The sequence below is a fragment of the Sciurus vulgaris genome (genome assembly GCF_902686455.1).
Source record: "Sciurus vulgaris genome assembly, chromosome: 2".
NCBI lineage: Eukaryota > Metazoa > Chordata > Mammalia > Rodentia > Sciuridae > Sciurus > Sciurus vulgaris.
Genome location: NC_136462.1, coordinates 77,445,926 through 77,469,168, shown reverse-complemented (window position 1 = coordinate 77,469,168; position 23,243 = coordinate 77,445,926). Strand labels below are relative to the sequence as shown.

Below are 23,243 nucleotides of genomic sequence, written 5' to 3'. Positions count from 1 at the left end.
CATATGGACCTTCTAGTTGTTCTTGTTATTGAGTTTGGAAATAATTCTGCTACGACAGAGTGTGTGCTATATAATTTCAATCTTTTTGAGGCTTGGTTCAAGCCCCTTCATTCCAGAAATGTATTTTTCTAGGTTGGAAGTTATTTTCTTTTGCCTCCTTGAAAATACCTTTTCACTGTCTTCTGACTTCTTTTATTTCTCTTGAGAAAACCAACCAGCCATTTGGCAGCAAACTGATTACATTAGACCATTTCCATTAGGAATTCTTTCTGATGGTGATTGACATGTGTTCTGGGTATGTTTCTCTTTTCTGCTCATGGTGTCCAAGCCCACAACATTAATCAAGGCGTTCTGGAGAATCTGATTTGCCAATATGGAGTCCCCCTCCCACATATGTCCCAAAAGAAGACTTTTATGTCAACAATGTGGTGACAAGGTGACAATGTGCTCATGATCATAAGATCTACTGGTTTTACCATAGGTCATGTCACTCAGAAGCTGCTCATCCAAAAGAACACTGGGGTGGCTTTTTTGAAGGCATTGTAATGTTGCTCCCTGTCGAGCAACAAGGTCCAATGTATCTCCTCAGGGCCCGCCTGAGGAGAATATGGGGCCGAGCAGGATGATGAGTGTTGGCAGCAATGGAAACCCACCAGAGCCGGGAGGTCTGTCAGCGCAGGAAGCACAGCAGGAACTCGTTTATTGAGGAAGTTACACAGCTTTTATGTAGGGTGGGGGCTAGGCGGCAACCAATTAGCTTAAAGGTCAGCAAGTCACAGGGGAATCACACAGGGGAGAGTCCCATAGGACTAAATGGCAGGCACACGTTCACGGAATGCTGCTAACCAATCCCTGGCAGTAGGGGGTGGAGATGAGCAGGCCAATCAGGGAGTTGCTGGGTAAGAACACATTTGTTAGTTTCCGGGGGAGAGTGGCAGTACAAAGATGTCCAGGTAAACTGTTGGTGGATCAGGCAGTGCCACGTATGAGGAGGAGGTTGCCACGAGGGTGCAGCCGCCATTAGGGTGCATCCCCTACATTGTAAGGCAAAGAGATAATATGTTGCCCTTCAGGGTGCATTATCTACCTTAAACTGATGATGTTGTGTCCTGGCAGATGGAACAAATGTATACAAGAACAAAGTGGGAGTAGTTTCTCTATCATCATTCCCAAGGACCCATTAAACAAATGTGTCTTTCCTATCCCCATGACTTTAGTGTCTGCAAGTCTGGAGGTCCCAGTTCCCAGAATGGAGACTCTTCCAGCAGGAGATACAACAAATTCCAATAAAACCTAAAACCTTGGCTGTTGCCTGGTCATTTTGTTCTCCACATGCCTATAGACCAGCAGCAAGAAAAGGAACTAGAAAACTTGAAGAAAATTGACTGACCATCTTGAGGATATCAGCTGCTGTTATATAATGGGGTCAAGAGAAATATGTCTGCAATTCAGAGAATCCACTGAGCACTTGGTGCTCCCATGACCAGTTTTAACTAAGACTGGTCAATTATTATCAACCATGGCCCCATAAAGTCATGATAAGCTACCTAGGCCTTCAGAAATTTTATCTAAAAATGAAGGGGCTGTAGCATGAATTGTAGATAAACATCAGAACTAATTGCAATTGTGTACACATAAATTGTCCTGCTAACTCTCCTCATTCAGGTTTTCCACAGGGACTACCCACCATCTTGAAAAATCTGTGTTGAAATGGAGTGACATAATGTGAGGCAAGAGTGAATGTGAGAAACACAGGGGTGGACTGTTAATATCATGTTATTTGTTGCTCAAATCCCTTTGGATTTATTTTTTGTAATTTCTCTGTATGCTATTGGACTAAGTGTATTTTCATTTTCAGTAGTCAACATTTATGATTTTTCTTTTAAGGACTGCCCTTTTAACCTCAGAAAAAGCCAGAAGTATCTGAGTTTATATCCTCCCCCATCTGCTTCCCAAAGAAAACCCTAATCAAAGACTATCAGAGTCAGGATTATGAGAGCTCAACTCCATTTCCTTAGGTGGGAACAATTCTGAGGTGCAACCTTGTGGGAAAATCCTGAAGCCCACCCTCCACAGAAGTTTTGCCTAAATCATCCTTGCTTCTCTCCCCTGTCTTGCTTTTCCTTCTCAATTTATGGTCTCTTCTTGGGGCATTTCCTTGAGAGTTTGCTTGCATGTAAATCCTCATCTCAGGAATTTCTGGGTACCCTAAGCTTCAACACCTTTTTACATGTTTCCTTCTCCAATGCACATATTAGTAAATGTTTGGAGCTAATGAGGGAGGTTCATTGATGCAACCAAAACATCTTTAAATTGGATAATAAATAAGTTTGTTCTTAAAGTTCACTCAACAGGTGTAGCCCTCTTCTTCCACAGGTCACATTTCATTCATGTTACTTGACCCTTTTCTCCATCAACGTTCTCCTCACTTCTCCTTTTTCTCTGGTTTCCAGACACTCTCTTCTTAAATTCTTTCTACTTTCTGAAACCAAATCCTCTCACTTTGTTACATGGTGATTTAGGCTTCCTCTGCCTCCCCCAATCAGTTCAAATCCTACTGAAGACTCCTAAGTATGCTCTCCTCAACAGAAGTCACTATGCTCTGGTCTAGCCTTTACCAGCAAAGGAAAAACAATTGGCCAGTTGTCCTTCTCTTCACACACTTCCCTATACTTTATAATCTTCTTATAGAAGGGAATAACATAAAGCTTTACTTAGAATGCAGAAACATTTGGTTGGTTTGAATTTTAAGAAATCCTCCCTCTCATATACATCTGTATATTGCAGGATGGATTGTAATTGAAAATTACACCAACAGGTTCCAGATGGGAGTGTCTTTATAATACTTCACAGATAAAACTGTTGCCTTCTTTCCATTTTTTTTCTCTCTCTAGTTCTTATTAGTTTCCTTACCCTTTGCCCCCAAATCTGCACATAATTCTTCAGACTTTCAGCACTTTTAGCACCTTTAAATCTTTTGTCTTCTCCTCTTCTCTCTTTATCTCCCTCTCTCTTCTTCCCTTCCCTCCTGTGGGGTGTGTGTGTGTGTGTGTGTGTGTGTGTGTGTGTGTGTGTGTGTAAGCAAATGTTAAAGCTTGAAGGAAATTTGATTTTCTTTGGAACTGTGAGAATGACATATACTTGAAATAAACTTGAGCTTAGAGAGTCCAAATCATTCAGATTGGAAAACACAAGGTCACAAGCCAATTTCTTTAGAGACATCATTGCTGAACTGAACTCTTTCTTTCAACCGTCCCTACATCCATAATGACTTCCCTCTCAGTGACCAATATAATGGAGACCAGGTCACTGGTCGTAAAACTAAAGGAAATATGACATTTTAGGGTCCTGCCATGATGGTATTACACCAGCCCACACTAGTCCTAGCAATTGTTTTCAGTCATTTGACAACAGATAGCAGTCCTTGAGGAGGAGAAACTCATAAGGCAAGCCTCGGGATTACTCCGTCTTTCTGCCTGGGAACAGTGTCCCAATTCTCATGGAGTAAGCCACAGTCCAAGGAGAGCACAATCTCACTGTACTGAGAAAATGAAATCAGAATTTAAAGTTGGTTAAGTGAGCAGAATCTATTTTAAAAATACATCAAAGAGGAGAGAGAGCTGTGCAGAAGGAGGGGTTCTAGAAGAGTCTGTAGAGATTCCCCATGAGTCCTTGGCATGGGTGGGTATGTACATGGTGAGCCTGCACAAGGATTAGAAGATGGGTTGAGAGAAGAGCAGAGATACTACAGGTCAAGAAATGTTAGGAAGCTCTGGCATTGCAGCCCATCTGAAGTGGAGAGTCTTCACTATAACCCTGGACAATCTGCAGATAAACCAGAAATGCCACAGTTTAAGGAAAAGGACCATGCTTCAGTGAGGCCTACTCTAGTTCTGCCCCATGCAAGGTCTAAAATGAAACCTTAACAATGTCTCAGGGAAGTTAGTCTCTGAAGTTGGGGTCCTGCCTTGTACAGGTGGTTGGGGAATGCTTCAGGTTTTCCACAGAAGTATACTAACAAAGTAAAAAACAAATCTGCACAAGTTCAAGGTAACTAGCCAGTAATTGAACTTCCTGTTGAGACAAAGTGAAGATTCTTCCAAGGAAAATAATAAAATCCAGAGTCTTTATATGTTCATCTGCAAGATCCAATATAGAATAAAAAAACACTAGACATGCAAAGAAACAGGAACACGTGACCCATAGATGACAAAAAGAAAGCCCATCCTCCAAATAATAGAGTTAGCATCAAAGATTTTAAGGTATGTTTTGGTTATTGCTGCATGAAAAATTACCCCAAAACTTAGGGGCTTAAAAATATAACAAACATGGATAGCCTCACAGTTTCTGTTGGTCAGGAATTTGGGAGGGACTTACATGGGTAGTTCTGATTCACAGCCTTATCCTGAGGTCACAGTTAGGATCTTGACTTTTACCAGGCCTGGAGAATCAGCTTCCAAGGTGGCTTAGTACATGGCCGTTAAACAGATGCTGCTGTGAGCAGAAAATCCCAGTTCCTTGCCACACAAACTCCTACACATGGCTGCTCAAGTGTCCTCATGCCATGGCATCTGGTTTCTCCAAGAGCAAGTGATCCAAGAGCAAGCAAGATAGAAGACCTAAAGTCTAGACAAGGGTGAAGGCTGAGCTTAAAATCATTTTGCATGATAAATTTTGTTTATTCCCTGGGAAGTAAAGGAGACAGGAATTGGAGCTGGGACCTTAAGGAAAGTGATCTCTCATTTCATTTTTGCTTGTTGCCTGATCTGATCTGAGCACTCTTCCCTTTGTATGTATCCCAATCTTCATGAAAATTTCCTACATGTAAAGTTTTATGTTATTGTTAATCTGGGGAATTTAAAAGTTAGGCAATGGCCACTTGCCCTTTCGTCCTTAAAATAATCCATCTTAATTTTGAGCCTCTGAAATTCCCTATTCCCTCCCCACTCCCCACCCTATTTACCATTCTTAAGGGCATTGTTAAGAGATGTTTCACATGTATGCTGCTAATTTGAGATGGTATTCTTGGCCTCTCTCCCATAAAAAGAATCCTAGACTCTTTTCTAGAAGCATCAGTTCCTCTTCATTTATTATTTAGCTGCAACAACTTCGGGAGCTTAGCTTGCCCAACTACTGAGAGGTGATATATAAGTCTGTAAAAATCAAATAACCTTTTACTGATGCACTGAGATTTTGTTACCCCTGAAACCAAAACATTCACGTCACGTGTGTGATATGGCTTACTGTCTGCAACACTGACATTACTGAAGTCTAGCTAGCCCATATTATTGATGTTGAGAGTTATCCAAGAAAGTAGAATTTAGGTATACATTGTAAAAGGCCTATCTACGTCTGAATCTGGTGCATCATAAATTAATTTTCTGCTGTTATCTTCCATTCTTATGTTGGTTTTCTTCTTATCAATGTAATTCTTTCTTCGAAATTATTAATGATTGATGGCACCCCCCTCTTTCCTCTTCTTTATCCCTATAGTCCTACAATTGCAGGCAATCTTCCTGAATTAAAAGTACAAATGTTTCAGTCCCTGAATAAAATGTCTTTTTTGTCCAAACACAATCTTCTTCCAATGGGAGTTGAATCATCAATAAATAGGCTGTGGTTGTGATTCAGGAAGTCTAGGAAGGGTCCGGAGCATCTCACTATTCATGGTCTTGACTGGCTCCTCTAGTTGAGAGCCCTACACAAGAGAATTCCATATCTGCTTTTCCCATGGCTCTGCTCTGTTGCTCTCCTGTTACCAAATGAACACTCCCACCATGAAGGAGAGGATTGTGCAGCTGTGAAAGTGGCAACGGACTCACTGTTCCTGAGAACTGCCTTGTTCTGGGGTAAGTTCCAAACCTGATGAGAGTGTCCTTTGCAATCAAAAAGGCACAGAGAACTGGGGTTGTAGCTCAGTGGTGGAGCACCTGCCTCTCACATGTGAGGCACTGGGTTTGATCCTTAGTATCACTCAAAAATAAATAAATTAAATAATTAAAGGTGTTGTGTCCATCTACAACTAAAAATATTTTTTTAAAAATCACATACACAACACTTTAGGGTCCTGCCATGGTGATATCAAACTAGCCTATAGAAATGTACAAAATATATGAGCAATTGTTTTCAGGTGAATTATGTGCGTCAAGGTACCCGGGCATCTGGTCAAACACAAGCCTGGATATTACTGTGAAGGTATTTTTCAGATGAGATTAACATTTAAATCAGTAGATTCTCAGTAAAGCAGATAATCCTTCATAGTGGGTAAGACCCACCCAACCAAGAGAAAACAGACTAAGATGCCCCAAGAAAGAGGGAATTCTGAGAGCAAGCTGTCTTTAGACTGAACTACAACATCAACTCTTCCTTGGGTCTCCAACTTGCTGGGCTCTTACCAGCCTCCACAATTGTGTGAGTCAAGTCTTTAAATAAATCTGGTCCTCTGCCGTCGTGATAGATAGATAGATGATGATTGATGGATGATAGATCAATAGATAGATGACAAAATTTTAAAAATTTCTTTTTTTTTTCTTTCTTTTAATTGGTTCTGTTTCTCTGGAGAACTCTGACTAATCCATATGCATTTCTTGGCTTCCCACCCATGGTCATTTTAAAGTTGTTAGGCTTATCTCTGTGTTGCTGTTGACTTTTCCCTTTTGGTATAACCCAGTAGAGAAGACATTGCAGATCACTTTCCTGCACAAGATTAGATTTGGATTCTAGAGTTAACCAAGCCTGCTTTGACTCTGAAAGAGGTCAAAGTTTCTAGAGATTACAACACAGACTCAATGGAACATGACTATTATCATCTGAATGTAACCCCCACTAATTCTTCCTTTAGAAAAATAATCTCCAGTGCAACAGTGTTGGGAGGTGGGTCCAGGTGTTTTGGTACGGAGGTCTCTGCCCTCACAAATGGATTAGTGTCACTATAAGAATGTCTGGCAGGAATGGGTTTGCCCCTTTCCACTTACGTCATGTGAGGACCCAGCACTTCTCTCTGGGCCTCTCGTTGTAGCACCAAGATGCTATCTTGGAACCACAGAACAAGCCTACAAGTACCTTGATCTTAAGACTTCCCAGTCATAACTATAAAAATAAATTTCTGTTCTTGATAAATAACTCTATCTATAGTATTCTGTGGTACCAGCACAAAATGGACTAAGAACAGGGACCCGCAGGCTGGACCAGATGTTGGTGCTGACATGATGGGATAGGTTTAACACAGTGCAATGAATAACTTTGAACAGGTGTGCATAAATTTTAAAAGGCATATTATCAGTATAAGCAGTTGTTCTTGTTTTGTCTGCCTGTTTCCTTCATTCTCCCTGGGGCTTCTGGGACTCAAAGTTCTCCTGACATTTAGGTTCATGACTCTCAATAACAAATTTCTAATACAATTAGTTTTTTCCCAACTAACTTGCTCTGGAGTTCACATGAGCAAAAATTCTCATGTCTCCTGGAGTATGAGAACAAGAAACATTCCCTTTCTTATTTTTTCCTTAAGTTTTCTTGAGTATTTCTGCAGGCTCTTTTACTTATGTGGCACAGAAATGTTTCTGAACATTTGACAACCTGTGAATCAAAATGAGAAACTACTCACTTTCAATCCACTTAGTTATCCTGGGTCCTTTTCTAAAATGTACCCATCACTTCTGTGGATCCATGTTTCCACTCATTTCTCTTTATGCCTCTTTCCACCCATCAGTGCCTTAAATTCCCTACCCTGTCCACACTCAACCAAATATAAGGGAATAAGACCAAACTGATCATTTCTTTTCTTTTTTTTTCTTTTTTTTTTTTTTTTTGGTACCTGAGATTGAATTCAGGAGCACTTGTGACCACTGAGCCACATCCCCAGTCATATTTTGTATTTTATTTAGAATGAGGTTTAGTGCCTCACTATTGCTGAGGCTAGCTTTGAACTCTCAATCCTCATGTCTCAGCCTCCCAAACTGCTGGGATTACAGGCATTCGCCACCTCGCCCAGCCAAACTGATCATTTCTGATGGATTCTTGGATAAGTCATCAGTTATGCCACACAAATAAACAAGAGTCAAATGACTAATTAACTGAGAAGTGGAATGTTTGATTCATTAGCAGCTCATCTGTTTCTTTCCCTTTTTTTCTTCTTCACATCTTCCTTCACTTATCCATAACCTTAAGGAAAGCAGAAATCATTCCATTTGCTCTCATACTTTGCAGGTTCTAATGTAACCTCAAGGTTCCAGAGTGTGTGGGATTTCCTGACTCCAATATTCAGAGACTGTCTCAGGCTTCTCAGCCCAGTGAGGAGACTTGAGGGAAAAGCTGTTTAGAGGGAAGGAAGGAACCGGGACTGTCTCTGTGCTGTTTCTCACAGATCTCCCTATTGCTCCTGTGGCAGGCAATAACCCTTACCCTCAACCCTAGACTTTATTTGTCAAAGGTGCACGGAAGACAAATACTCTGCACTTTTTGATTCTGCCTGAGCAGGATCATAAATGTTTCCACTTCTAGCATTCCTAGCTGAGTACAGGAAGTTGGTGTTCTGATGATCTGGTCAGAGGCCCCTGTGGACCTAAACCAAGTCAATGATTTGATTCAAGCATCTATACCATCATACTTTTACAAGGAGAAACTGACATTTCTATGCATTCAACCATCTTGACATAGTAGTGAGGAAATTAGGACTCAGACTAAAACAACAAAAATGTTTACCTATGGGCTAGGGGTGTAGTTTAGTGGTAGGGCGCTTGCCTACATGTGCAAGGCCCTGGGTTCTGTCCTGCAAAGAAAAAGAAGAATAAGAAAATGTTTACCTTCTCTCCATTCCTGATCCCAAAATGAAACTTTAGAAGTTGATCTGTGGTCCTATGATGTCCTTTACATAGATTACTTGGAAATTCTTTTAAAAGTTCTTTGAGGAGGGGATGTGATGGGAGGTTTGAAAATCTGGGACTTCAGTATAAGGTAATAATTTTTTAAATTAAAGAAAACTGAAATGCCCAACTCCTTCACTTTCCCAAGTTTCATGGTGGGGCAGGTATTAACAGCAAGGGACCATCTCTTTCCACAGAAACCTCTTCAAAATGGAATGTGTTGCTCTTTGTACCCTGGTTTCTTTTTTTTTTTTTTTTTTTTTTAATGTTGCTTGTTCTTTACTTTCTAAATCATACTCATTTACACATTGACTCCTGAAATATACATAAACATTACTTTATGACAAGACAGAGTATCTACAGTATCTCAACTACACAAAAAGAAAACAAGTCCAAAATAATATTATGGGACTTCCTTAGTTAAAACTACAAAACTAAGGATATATATGTAAATATATATTTAAATTCCTGCATTCCCATTCCTTTTATTTTTTTCAGCTAAATTTTATACAAATAATATCTGCTCTTATAATTTCCACTCAGATTAAAGGCATCATACCCTGTCACTCAAGCCAAACCTCCTTCTCCTTTACCAGCCCCCACCTCTAATAATCAAGTGTTAACAAGACATTGTCCTAAATTTCTCTGGAACAGATCTCTTCATTAGTTTCCTTTTGCAAGTCCATTTCTTCATAAGTCTGTTATGTGAGATTTTAATTGCTCTATCACAGTTTTCTCCTCTTCAGTCAGTGGTGACAGCTCCAGGTCTGTTTGCTTTTGTAGTTCTTGTATCATGGTCATAGTCTTATTCAAAGTAGCATAAATGTGGCTCTTAGTCTCTTTCTGCTCAACAGCAACTGGTTTAAAACGTGCATATAAAGTTTGATAGCGAGATTTTATCGCAGACAAATCCTTTAAGACTGTAACTGGATTTTTCTGGCCTGCTGAATCGGGTTGATTTGTCTTGAGTTCGTATTCCAGTCTATACTGAATGTAATCCAGATCAGAGTCAGCTTTCTGGAACCCAAAACTTGTATACTTCAATGCTCACAGCCATTTCATTCATAACAGGCAAAACATGGAGACCCAAAGTCCATAATCATCAGTTTGAGCTTATCGACCTCCGCCTCCATGTTGACTAGTTGACCCCCTGGTTTCTTTTTTATATCCTTAAACTGGGTGAGAGATTTTTTTAAATCATTGAATAGATTCCTAAACATTTGCTTAGATATTTTCATATGATGATCTGCCTTTAGAATTTCCCATTCATATATTGTTTTAATGTTTTCATCAAAATTTCAATTTTGACATCCTCTTATATATGAATAAAATGTTATACAGAACTACAGGAAAATAAATGCAAATTCATAAATATAGGAAGAGATTTGAACATAACCTTTATGGCATCCAATAGACAACATCTGTAAACATATATAAAATATATATAAAATATAAAAACATAAAATATTTAGAATAAACAGCAAAATACGTGTATAGGAAAAAGTAAAATACTTTTTTGAAAGATACAGAACAAAAGGTGAATGTAAGCAAGTATTTATGTATCTGGAGGAGAAAATGCAGCCTTGTAAAGACATCAACTTCCTCTACATCCGTCTGTAAACTCAATGCAATTGAAGCCCTAACAGTATCTTCAAGAAGTTCAATTAAATTGTTCTAAAATGGCAATGGAACAATAAAGGTATGCTAACAGTTTAGATGATTTTAAGAGAACACAGGTGTGTGTGTGAGAGGAGAGGGAGATCCTTGTCCTATGAGACAAAATACATCCAAGGCTCTAGAACTTAGAACACTGTAACTGAAATTGGATAGACTCAACAGCAGAATAGTAATGACTGAAGAAAGACTGAATTTGAAGATATTTTCAGAAAGAAATGAGAAAGTTGATGGGGGTTTGGGGGAAGCCTAAATCACATTTTAACCAAATAGTGGCTAAAATTTCCCAAGTTTCACCAAGGACATAAACCTACAGATTCAGGAAGGTGAGAGAATGTGCAGTAAGAAAACAAAGAACACAAGCTACACCTGGGCACATCAAAATCCAGCTGCTACACGCTAAAGATAACGAAAGCCGTCAGAAGAAAAGAGAACATACCTACAGGGCCCCACTTGAGTGCATAGATTTCTCATCAGAAACTGTGGAGCCCGAGAAACTGACACAGCGTTTTTAAAGTGCTGAAAGAAAAGACCTGTCAACCCAGAAGTCTATATTCAGCAAAAAATATTCTTCAGGAACAAAGGTGAAATAAAGAGATCCTCTTTTAAGAAAACTGAGACTTCTGAGCCAAATGATCTGCACTAAGAAAACTGCAAAATGAAGTCCTTCCAACAGAAGAAAAATGATACAAGAAGACTCAGAACAAGAACACAGTGAGGACAGCTGAAATGATAAACACCGGGTAATTACCATAGTCTATTCTTCTCTGTTCTTTAAAATATGTTTGATGGTTGGAAGCATAAATCACAACACTGATGGGGTCTTCAAGTATATACAAGTAATGGATGACAACTATGTATGAAGTGGAGAAGATAAGGGGTGCTAGAAGGTGGGAATCTTTCTGTATTTCAACTAAGATGCTAAAATAATGATTTTAAGTAGAGAGTGCAGTTATTTTTTTTTAATCCCTAGAGCAACCACTAAAAAATTATACATGGAGTTATAATCAAAAATCACAATAAATTAAAATGCAAATTTTAAAATTATTTAAATAACTCTAAAGAAGGCATAAAAAGAGAAATATGAGCAAAATACAGAGGGAGTATATAAGAACAAACTTATAAAGTGGTATACCTAATTCTAAATATACCAATGATTACATTAGAAAAAATAGATGCATTTATATGTACTAAAGCAGAAAATTTTCTGTGGCATATTATTATGTAAAAAGTAAGTTGCAGAACAAAACTCCCATTATATATGATACCAGTTACATTTTTAAAGACATTTCTACGTGTTTGTGGACATTTGCATTTCCAATTGTGTGTGTATGCGTTGGGGAAGGTCTGGAAGTATGCTCACAGTCAAGAGTTCTTAAAAGGTCATGGGGATTAGAGAGGAGAAACAGTGTCAAGATCTTTCTTTTAATGTTTATGACAAAATTGTATTTATGTATTACTTAGTCATTAAAATTAAATAACACAAAATAATTTTTAAAAGATTATGTTGTTTGCATTGTGCTGGTGACACTACCATCTCAGAGTTAATATACAACAAGGTCCCCTGACTCAGTAGTGTAGTGTACCCAATTGTTCTTCAGCAGAATTTGTCAGAAGATGTTATTAGCATTTTGATCTATTTCCTGTACTGTTTATCTTCTACTTATACTTCTCTTTCTGAAATTTAAATCCTTAGGTCTGGAGCCCTTGAACTCTAAAGCTTGTGGATATGATTTCCTTTTCTTTCACTCACCCCTGCATCATACCACTTTTACGTTTTATGTTTTAACGTTTTCAAAACTTTTAAATGTCCCCAGTATGCCTTATATACTAAATATTTTAAGCAGTTTCTCCACTGCCACTTTAAAAGTAGCTTTGGAGTAGTGTTTTCAAATTGTAGGTGCTGGTCATTAATGGGTCATAAAACTTACGTAATAGATCTCAATTCACTTTAAAAAATATGTTCCATGCATTTGTTAAAAATAAAGTTTTTTTCTTCTAAAGAGCAGTTTTAGGTTCATAACAAAATTGAGAGGAAGATACAGTGATTTCCCATATGCCCTGACCCCCACACAAGTGCAGCTACCCACATTATCAAAATCCCTACCAGGGCAGTATAATTCCACATCATGATCAGTGGAAGCCCAGAGTTTACATTAGAGTCACTCTTTTTAAAATATATTCTTAGTTGTTGATGGACTTTTATTTATTTATATGCAATGCTGTGTATCGAACTCAGTGCCTCGCACATGCTAGGCAAGCACTCTACCACTGAGCTATAGCCCCAGTGCTAGAATCACTCTTGTTGTTACACACTTTGTGGTTTTCAAAAATGGAAATCATTTTAGTATTATACAGAGTGTTTTCATCACCCTAAAAACCCTCTGTGCTCTTCCTGTTCATCCCTCCATCCACTGTAACATCCAGCAGCCACTGATCCTTTTTTACTCTCTACATAGTTTTGCCTTTTCCAGGATCTCATACAGTTAGAATTACGGTAGGTATCATTTTCAGACTGACTTCTTTCCCTTAGTTATATGCATGTTAGTTTTCTCCATGTATTCTCATGGCTTAATACCTTACTTCTTTTTAACACTGGATAATGGTCCATTGATTGAATGTTCCCGCTTATTTATACACTCACCAACTAAAAGACATCTGGTTGCTGCCATATCTTGGCAATTATAAATAAGCATCCATGTGTAGGTGTATTAGTGGACACACATTTTTAACTCCTTTGGATGCATAACAATGACTGTTACTGCTGGATTATGTGGTAAGAGTATATTTAGTTTTGGAGGAAATAACCAAACTGTCGTTCAGAGATCTGTGTGTTTCATTTTCCTGTTAGCAGTGGCTGAGTTTCCTGCTGCCCCACAGCCTTGCCAGCATTTGGTGTTGTCAGTCCTCTTCGTTTTGACCACCATTCTACTAAGTGTGTTATGATATTTCATTGCTGGTTTAACTCGCATTTCCCCAATGATGCATAATGTGGTCCATCTTTTTGTATGCTTATTTGCCATCTGTATCTCTTTGGTGAGATATCTGTTTTGGCCCATTTTTAATTAGATTGTTTGTTTTCTTACTGTCAAGTTTTAAGAATTCTTTGTATACTTTTTTGCAAATCCTTTACCAAATGTCTGTATTGCAAATATTTTTCCCAGTTTCCGGTTTGTCTTCTACTCTTGCCACATTTGTTTTTAAAGAAATGGAATAGAATAGAAAATATTCATTATTAATCTGAAATTCAAATTTTACTGGGTTTCCTATTTTTTGTCTGCTAAATCTGATAACCCTAGCTTCCATGTCCCCTGAGTACCTCTCATCAGTAGTGGAACATGCCCTAGAGTTGTTCCCAATGATGGGTGAAGACTAGTCTAACTACCTCACATAAAGGGAGTCATACAGCATTCGCTGTTTTGTGACTGGCATAGTTCACTTAACATCAAGTCCTCAAATTCATCCATGTGGATCTATATTGAACAATGTCCTTTCTCTTTAAGAATAAATAATATCCCATTGTATGTATATAGCATATTTTGCTGACCTATCCATTAATAGACACTTGGGTTGCTTCCATATTTTAGCTATTGTGAATAATGCTGCTATGAACATGGGTGTATGAATATCTCTTTGAGACTCTTCTTTTAATTCTTTGGGGTATATAACCAGAACTGTAATTGCTGGATCATATGGTAATCTTATTTTTAATTTTTTTGGACTCACCATACTATTTTCTACATGGGGATATTTATACACCCACTCCTATCGATCACTGATTGAGGACTCCCTTGGCATTACTGGGAGAATGTCCCCTGACCAGTCAAAGTCTTTGGGCACAGTCACAAGTGCTTGCCTTTAGCATCTGTCTGTGGGAATGCTGGGTGCTAAAGGAAAGTGAATGGGACACCAGCAGAGTGGGTTACAATGATCCCCATCATATAACAAGGTTGGCATGCCCTGAGACATCCACATCCCCGTATTATCCTTAGTTTCCTTTGGTTTTGACAGTCAACTTCCCTAAGGGCTTATTAGCTCAATGTTGTGCTAAAAGCACAGGAAATGTTAGTTCATGATAACGGACAAGAGTTCCTTGTGTGACATATATACTCTAATCTGTTTTCTTGAGGAAGTAGACTCCATATGGCCCAGAGACTAAGAGGGGACATCTGTCTCTTTCATTCAGTGTCTCTCATTGCAATAATCTTAGACTACAGTTCCACCATGCATCAGCCACCTACCTTCTCTTAAGTAAAGTGCTTCAATCATTCCAAGCTCTGGAAAACAAGGTCATGAGAGGAGAGGGAATAAAAAATAACCTTATTTGAACACTCCATCAGGAATAACTATTATTGTACAGTAAAGGTCTCTGGTTACAGAGCTGGAGGACTTATCTGGAAGCTGCCTGGTCCACTATAGTAATAAAGTTGCTAGGTCTTCTCAGTCCTAGTGGTTGACCCTCACTACAAGAGAGGAGAGAAGAGGCTGCAGCAGTGTAACATCAGTCATGGTTCTCTCAGGAAAAGTGATGCATTCCTGCATTCCAAGGGGAGAGGGTTTTAATACTTGGACTCAGAAGCTTACACGGTGATTAGGAGGGTTGGGGGAAGCAACATGGGAATAAGCTACTGCTTATGTCATAAAGTCAGGAAGGACTAAATTCCAGAGAACTGCTGACTATCCCAGATGCCTATAATACCAAAGCTGGTGATTCTCAGGAAGTTGCCCAGAAGATGGGGCAAATCATATGCATCTCATATGTCCAAACAGCTGCCCAAAGGGATGCTGACGCTTCTGCCTTCTGAACATCCTATGGATGCCTTTAATTGGCAGATTCCAACCAAGTGCCATATAAGAAAGTGACACTGGGAAATGAAGTTCCAGACTTCCTTATACTGCAGAGGAGAGATGGGCAGGGATGACACCTAGGTGACAAAGACATTCTGGTACAAGAGAATTAAACCAATTACCTGTATCAAGTGTGGAAGGCACACGGGATGCCAGAGCCCTGTGACTCCTTCTGTGTTAGGGAAGAATCTTATGAACATTATTGGAATCCTTAGGGTAAATTAAATCCAAGCAGATGTCATGGCTCAATAACCCAGTTAGCTTCTTTTCCCTTCTCAAATGTCAAACTGCTTAGAAGTCTCAAATATAAATCTGACACACACATAATCCCATGTGGCAGCAACTATTTTTCCCATACAACCCAGTAGTGCCCTCAAGCATAACTACACTCTTCAAAGCTCAGACCCAAGAGAGAAAGGTCCAGAAGGGGGCAGGAGCTTCCTCTTTCTGGCATCTAAGTGCCCCTTGGGGCAGCCCTTTGCAGGGCTCAGAGCTTCCCTGATGGCTGACACAAATATCTACTGCCATCTGCTTTTGCTGACATCAGAGGGCTATGACCTGAACCTAAGGCCCCACGGGACAGTCATGTCATTGTGCAAACAAAATAAAAAATGACACTTAGTTCACCATCCAAGATATAAATACATATTAGCATCAAGAAACCATTTGTTACACTTACAGCTATCTAACTGGGGAGACTGGGGAGATGTTGGTATAACAAGTGCAGGAGGGAAAGGAGACTAAGAGGAGGAAGGTGAATACAACTGGACAAGTTATTCAAGCACTTTGTAGGACAGCCAGGCAGAAGAAGCCACAAGGCCCTGAGCCAGGATTCTGTCTGTGGGAATGCTGGGTGCTAAGGTAAAGTGGACGGGGCACCAGCAGAGTGGGCTACCATGGTCCTCATCATATAACAAGGCTGGCATGCCCTGAGACATCCGCATCCCCACACTGTTCTTAGTTTCCTTTTGTCTACAATACACAACAAAGTCAGCATGCTTAGCCCTTCTCAGATTCACTCTTGTTCCTTCATGAGCTTCCTGCCCTAAGAGCAACACAATTACAGCCACCTTCCGAATCCCCTGTAGGTCTGTTCCCTTTCCACCCACTCTCCCTTATCCCCTGCCCACCATCAACCAAAACTGTTTACAAATGTACTGTGCATGTTCTGGCCAGGGTGTAGTGACTGGGTCACCACAGAAGAATCACTTGATTAATATTTGTTGAGTTGAACTTAATTAGACTGATAGGAAAGGCTGAGAATGTTCAAATTATTACATATTCGGCTACTTACAGATTCAGATTTAAGGAGAAGCCAATCAGAGTCCAGGCTGAGCCAAAGCTAGAAGAGACCAGTTATGCCTGAGGTCCTGGCCTGGTATCTTCAAAATTCCCCTTTAATTATGCTGTCACATTCTAACCTGCCTGCTAACAAATCCTAATCCACCAGCTAACTGCTGTGATGCAGAGAGAAGAATCTAGGTAACAGGCAGACACATCAGGCAAATGTGAAGGCCTGAAGTTCTGGCTTAGAGGGAAGCAAATAACTCCATCCACTCCCCAGCCTTGCACACTGGCCTGGTTGTGCTCTCTCCAGGTCTGAGACAATATGTGCTTAAATACTGTGGTTTCCAACTTCTCTTTAATTTTCCTGCCTGATTCAGGTGTCATAACCCTCCAGTAGGGTGTGCTTTGAATGGTGAGTTGCACATATGGATTCACGCTTAAAAGAAAATGGTGCGGACAAGTGTTCTAATTAGGGGTGTTGACCAAGCACATTGGACATTCACTATTTACCTCCCAAAGACTCCAGGTTCTTGCCCTGAGACTAGCTCTAGGATATTTGGCAACTAAGTATCGTTATTATCTAATATAAATGTAAATATTTGATGTTAAGAACATAATTCATGCCATCAGTTCCAAGTACCATTGCAGTAAAAAACAAATATTCATACCCTTTTGAGCACAGGACTGTAAAAGGGACTTAGAGAAGCTGCATTTACTAAAAATCAGTTGTCATGAGAGAGGCGATAACTCTGGAAGAGAATATCAGGAAATTTCCAGAGATGGGGGGAATTTAGCTCATGACCAGCAGAATCCTTGACTTACATGATGGAAAGAACTTAAAGGACATAAGAGGAACAGAGTTTTATTTAGAAAAGAAAGGAATACACATTCAAGGGTGAATGTGGGCCATCTTGCAAGTGAGACATGTTTTGGGGGTTCCTGGCTCTTCTTTCAAAGGAAACTTGGGGAGGGGTAGGTATGCGATGGAATCTAGGACTGACATGAGTCTGGTAATCTCAACATGGTTTGTGGTGGTCTGGACATTCTTAAGATCCTTACACTGATGTGGTCTCTATTTTCTCATCAATAGATAATACAGGAAAGTCCTCTAAATTATAGGTTTCTCAAGATATTGTATCTCTCTGTGGTAGAATAGAAGAAATGAGATGTGGGTAGAAAGGTGACATGAAGGAAGGAGAAGGAAATAGAATTCTAAAGTTCCATGTGTTTTCAGGCCTGTCACTCCCAAATTCCTTGTAAATCTACTTGTGCACTGTCCCAGACAGTGGGGACTTGAAGTTCTGATGTAACCCTGCTGTCAGTCAAAAGTCAAGAGGTAGACCTGAGTAGGACTCTCTGGAAACTTCTCTGGGATCCCCAATAAAACTGGAGTGCAGAAGATGCACATGGTCACTCTCCTCTCCGAGAGGACCCACTCTCTCCCTTGAGAGCGTTCTCTTTACCTTTCCTATCCTTTCAATAAACCCATTCCTATCACTCTAAGTGACATGTCTGAAATCTTTCTGACTTGGTCACAGAATCAGGACTTGAAGGTGGAAAGTCTTCATGGTGCCTCAGTTTCTCAGAAAGCCTCAGCTCTGTAACAAAGTGATAAAGACTTCTCTAGAGCCACTTTACACAACCAGAACTGGCTGATTCACCAGACCACAGTTCAACCCAAACTGCTTAATTATGCAGATCTCTTGTCCTTAGGTTTGAACCTAAAGCTCCCATTGGTTACTCGTTCAGTGAGTTCTTGTGCTCTCCATCAGAAGAATCAGATAAAAGCACCATTGACGGAACAAGACTCTACTGAGACTTCTTGCTGGAGCAGAAGGGAAGCAGCATGGACCAAGAAAGAGTCAGGTTGGCTCTCCAGACAAACCAGAGAGCAAGTTTTATTCATGTGAAAGGGTGGCAGAGGGGGGCTGGAGTTTAGGAATGTTAAGCGGCTTTAGGTAGTTTTCACAAGTATGTTTTTTCTTTTCCTGGGTGAGTGCTTTAACCTTGAGAGAAGGGTGGTCAGCAGTTCACACTAGTGCCAAATATTCTTTCTCTCTTATCATTCCTGCATCCTGTTTAAACATCTCTGCCCTGTGGTAAGGGTGAGAGCTGTTAAGAGAACACATGGAAGAGAATGAATCATGGCAAGTAACAAGTGAAGGGCCTGATGGTTTGCTGTCTTGATGGCTTCTCAACAGATTTTATCCTTTATGCTGTTTGTCCTTGAAGAGTCACAGCGAGAGCCTCCCGTCCCTAGTGATGCTCCTGGTCTCTAAAGCTGATAAAGTTGCTTGAGGGGGATGGGAACAATACGTACCAAGCTTTTAGTAGCTAACATGCCCTGAGTTAAGGGCCAGGAATGCCTTTGCCCCTTGTTCCCTAGGTGGTCCCTGTCTCTCTGCCAGCTCCCCAAAACAGGGCTAAGAGACTGAACCTAAATTGCCTCCCCTAATGTGGCCATAATAATTAAAGTTCTTTTCCTGATTTTCTTCATTACTTTTTCTACTTGGATTTGGGGAAGAGTGTCCAGGCCTGTTTAATTGGGACCCCTGGAGTCAGACTCTGACCTAAGAGTCTGGAGACAAGACAATGAAAGACTATCTTTCAATCCTATTTATTTACCATTGTGACAGAAGAACAGAGACTCTTATTTTCTTTGAAACTAAATCTCTGTGTCTTACTCTAAGACACTTCCCTAGAAAAACTAGTACCCAGACTGGTACTGTGTCAGCCAGATGTGTTTTGTAGACCCAAAGTGTTGTTTTAAAATATGAATTAGTGGGGCTGGGGCTGTGGCTCAGTGGTAGCCTGCTCACCTAGCACACATGAGGCCCTGGGTTCGATCCTCAACACCACGTAAAAATAAAATAAAGGTATTGTGTCCACCTACAACTAAAACAAAACAACAAAAAAAAGAATTAGCCAGGTGTAGTAGCACACACCTGTAGTACCAGCTACTCAAGAGGCTGAGGTAAGAGGAGGGCTGAAGTCCAGGAGTTCAAGGCCAGTGTGGGCCACTCTGTAGACCCTCTCTTCGCATTGCTGATAGTTTCCTTTGCTGAGAGAAAGCTATTTAGTTTGAATCTATCCCAGTTATTGATTCTTGCTTTTATTTCTTGTGCTATGGGAGCCCTGTTAAGGAAGTCTGATCCTAAGCCAACAAGGTGAAGATATGGACCTACTTTTTCTTCTATAAGATGCAGGGTCTCTGGTCTGATTTCAAGGTCCTTGATCCATTTTGAGTTTAGTTTTGTGCATGGTGAGAGATAGGGGTTTAGTTTCATTCTGTTGCATATGGATTTCCAGTTTTCCCAGCACCATTTGTTGAAGAGGCTATCTTTTCTCCATTGCATATTTTTGGCACCTTTGTCTAGTATTAGAAAATTGTATTTAACAAATGCGTTTTAAAAAGAAATGAGATGTTCCTCAAGGAGAGTCAGCAGTACAACTCTTGACAGGAAATCACTGTGATCATGGGTACCGTACTGGATGATTGCCATTGCTGTAGATCCACGGGTGACAATGAACTGGGGTTGAGTTATGATTTAGGTATAAGAGTTTCCCAAAAAAACTTCATGTGTGAGACCTGCAAGAATTTTCAGAGGTGAAATGATTAATTAGATTATAAGAGGTGAAACCTAATCAGCGGATCAGTCCACTGGTATAGATTAACTGGGCGGTAACTGTAGGCAGGTAGGGTGTGGCTAGAGACAGTGGGTCATTAGAAACCACTTTGGAGTTCTATTTTGTCTCTGGTGAGCTAAGCATTCTCTCTAGATGCCATGTTCTAAGTGCTTTTCTCCACCATGCCCTTCCACCATAATGTTCTGCCTCACCTCAGGCCTACAGTGAAGGAGTTGGCCAACCATGGACTGAACCTCTGAAATTGAAAGCCAAAATAAACTTTTCCTCTAAGTTGTTCTGTTGGGTCTTTTGGTCACTGCGACACAAAACTGACTAAAACAGGCTGTTTGCTTCATCCCCTTACTCACTCCAGTACTACTAGTCCTCAAACTATCCATATAAGGAGAAAGAGCTTAGTTGCTCTGTGCTATGGAGATAATCTAAATGGCAGAGAGTGGGGGACAGGAAAACAAGGGAACGGCTGAGCCCAAGACTGAATTATTCTCTCTGCTCCACATGGCCACAGACTCAGATTCACCATCACCTGGTGTCTAGCCCACGTTGAGACCTATGTAGTCATCAGCAGTTGAAGGCAGCAGAAAGTTGACCATGCCACAGCCATGCTGCAGGGGGTGGCACTGGGCATCATTTCAGATGCTGTGTACCATGTGGAGAAGGTTGAGGACCAGGAGGGTTTGGTAGCCACAGGGGGTGTGTGGAGGGGGCCAGGGAGTTGAAGGAGGAACAAAGGTTATTTTAAACTCATAACCTGATAGAGTTCACCAGCACATGACTGAGATAAACTGTGTGTTCCACACTGATCACTCCAGAGGCCATAATTTACCTGAACAGGGTCACCGCCTAGGCAGAGAAATGTTTTGACTTTGATTCAGAAGATGGTTCTCCATCTTCACGTGGTGTCATTCTCTTCCTCTGCTCTGAATTTGACCCAGGCATGACCCCAAGGATTCCCACTTCACCCTGACCCTGGCCCTCAATGTCCCTGAATCACTGTGGGGGATGGGCTCTTCTGGGCACTTCTGTCTTTAATAGAGGGTTTCTCTGACCTCATCCAAGATATTTTGGGTATTTCAACTTTCAGGGATGTTTTGTATACATCAGTCATAGTGACAATCTCCGTTAGTGCCCAATAGCAAGTTAGTTTCATCATGTCTTAAATCTTATATATCTTACCACACTATCCAGGAATGTTCTGGTATGAAATACCAGTACTCACAGGCTTTCACAATAGCGTCAATATATATAAATAAATGTTGCACCTCCAAAATCATGCATGAGTGGGAATTCGGTGAACAAAAAGTATCAGCAGAGACACTACTTTTTGTAATTCCAACATGACCTGATTTAATTCAGGGCCTCCATTGAAATATGGTGTTCTTTTGGGTAGTTTTATGGAAAAAAGGCATCAATATTCCCAGATGTGATATGCATCTTCTGAAACCCACATAGACCAATGAAACATTGGGCTTCTTTATTTAGTTCAAGGGGTGGGTTATGAGATCAGTTTATATTTAATCATCTCCAGATGTCATGGATGGCTCGCACCCTGGTTATTCCTAAGAATTTCACCATTTGGGCCAGCTCTTGGACATTTTCTGGATTTGTCAACCAGTTTCTGTTGGTCATTTGTGTCACTCCTGCATTTAGGTCAGTTATCACATGGCCTTCATTGTCAGATATTATGATATCATTCAATATAGTGTGCCTTACATTAAGAACTTGAATCAGTCCAACTTTCTTGTACCAAATTATGACAGTAGCTGGTGAATTCAAATGATCCTACAGCAATTCAGTAAATGTAAATTGGATTCCTTCCAAAATGAAGGCAAACTGCAATTGACTATTTTCCAAGATCAAAACAGAAAAAGAAAAAAACATTGGCAACATCAATCACTGAGCACCACTCTCATTTAGCCTGCTATACTTGGCGTACTGTTGAACTACATCAGGAACTGCTAATGCAACGGGTGTTACTGTATTCAAGCCTAAATTCTCTGCTGCTGCTCTATATGAGCTCTCCCCATTTTCCACAGGTCATATAGGACTACTGTAAAAAGAACTCATTACCATCTCTTCAGCTTCTAACTTGTCATTGGTTTCTTCTTGTGCACCAGATATTCTGTACTGTTTCAGTTTAACACCTCTGTGGGCTCAAGCAACTCTAGTGGTTCTGTTTAGTGTGTCCAATAAAGACTGGTCTGAGGGCAGACTTAGATGCTTTCTGGTTTATAATACTGGAAGGGGAAGTGTTCCCCAGTTAGACCAGTGCCCATCCTAATAATCCATGCAGATGGAGGAGACATATAAAGTTCCTTCAGACATTCCAATTCTCGTCCCATTTCCACCTTAATCCCATGAACTACTGCCAATATCACTGTGGCCCCATTAGGACTTCACCAACAGATCACAGTGCATTAAATCCCTTGTCAAGGATTCCCAGAAAAGTCTCTGGGAGTTCCTAGCCATTTCATCCACACATGTGCATAATGCCTTGAGTCTTCATTTGGGACATAAACAAGAAGGCCCAGATCAGTCAACATCTTGATTAATCTGGCAGAACATTGCCACAGGTGATTTGAGTTCAGGTTCGTCATCATCTTTGCCATCCAAGTTTCTAAGTGCTTCCAGACAGGGGTAAATAAAGCAGAGTTGTATTCAACCCTTTAATAATGAGGGCTGGCAGGGTTTCCCATGGGTTCACCCATCTTCCAATATTGTTGCATTAAGACTTTTGTTTCAATATATTGAATGTCTCCTTTATTCATCCACTCCAGCAACTTTATTCATCATACAGCTGGTCTTCATAGAATATACACCAGCTGCTTGTTCTGGGGAGTTAGAGTTGGCATTTGTCTAGTTTATTCGGTTTTGCTATAGCATAACTGAAGCTGGGAACTTTGAAAAAACAAAAAGGAGGTTTATTTG

The 23,243-nt window shown here is 40.3% G+C and overlaps 1 protein-coding gene and 1 long non-coding RNA gene across 8 annotated transcripts in view; one reads left to right on the top strand and one right to left on the bottom strand.

Moving 5' to 3' along the window:
- Positions 1–10,256, bottom strand: part of LOC306651980 — a 29,466-nt gene extending 19,210 nt beyond the window's left edge. Inside the window, exons 1-2 of one of the 3 annotated variants that reach the window (XR_013761279.1) lie at positions 10,001–10,256; positions 8,701–9,084 (exon numbers count right to left, since the gene is read on the bottom strand). This is a non-coding gene — a long non-coding RNA (uncharacterized lncRNA). The remainder of the gene's footprint in view (positions 1–8,700; positions 9,085–10,000) is intronic. The other 2 variants (XR_013761280.1, XR_013761281.1) reach the window with 2 other exon arrangements.
- A 179-nt stretch (positions 10,257–10,435) lies between these two features.
- The window catches only part of LOC306651935 (dehydrogenase/reductase SDR family member 2, mitochondrial-like), a 76,242-nt gene continuing 63,434 nt past the window's right edge, over positions 10,436–23,243 (top strand). For 3 of the 5 annotated variants that reach the window (XM_079124934.1, XM_079124931.1, XM_079124932.1), the window contains exons 1-2: positions 11,144–11,278; positions 18,384–18,536. The gene's annotated coding sequence lies outside the window, so the exon portion shown is untranslated. Of the gene's footprint in view, positions 11,279–18,383; positions 18,537–23,243 lie in introns of all 5 variants that reach the window. The other 2 variants (XR_013761244.1, XM_079124933.1) reach the window with 2 other exon arrangements.